We start from the raw sequence: 506 nt of genomic DNA on the forward strand, positions 1-506 counted from the left end.
AAGTGACGGTGACGCGAAACCTCATCCTTCGGCATTTTTGATTGTCAACTGCAGTGATTGTTAATCCGACTGTCGGCACTACTGATTGGGCGTGGAACTGGGGGGAGGGGGAAAGGAATTCTGTGTACCTGGTGATATCAGTTGCATTACTCCACTGGCGATTTGGTTCAAGTTCCTCTAGTGTTTTTTTCTGGCTTTGCTCTTTCTTAAAGCTTCGCCTAGGCGCTATTTGTGTGCTGCTTCGTATTTTCTGTTGGGTGGTGGTAGCTCTCTTCTGTCAAGGACGTGATTGCTGCTGAGAGGTGGTTTTGGGTCCTCGGGATGGCTGGCATTTCAGCATGGAAGGGAGCCTGGGAAGAGGTCGCTGGTAATGGTTATAACAGGCAGAGAGAGAGATACAGAGAGGGTTGTGGAGAGGGGGTTCCCGGGAGTTATAGGAGGTAGAGGGCATTTGATATGAGGGAGGGGGATGGATGGTACTGGGAAAAGCCTGGTAGGAGATGTGT

This window comes from Penaeus monodon, chromosome 20, assembly GCF_015228065.2.
Source record: "Penaeus monodon isolate SGIC_2016 chromosome 20, NSTDA_Pmon_1, whole genome shotgun sequence".
Lineage (NCBI taxonomy): Eukaryota > Metazoa > Arthropoda > Malacostraca > Decapoda > Penaeidae > Penaeus > Penaeus monodon.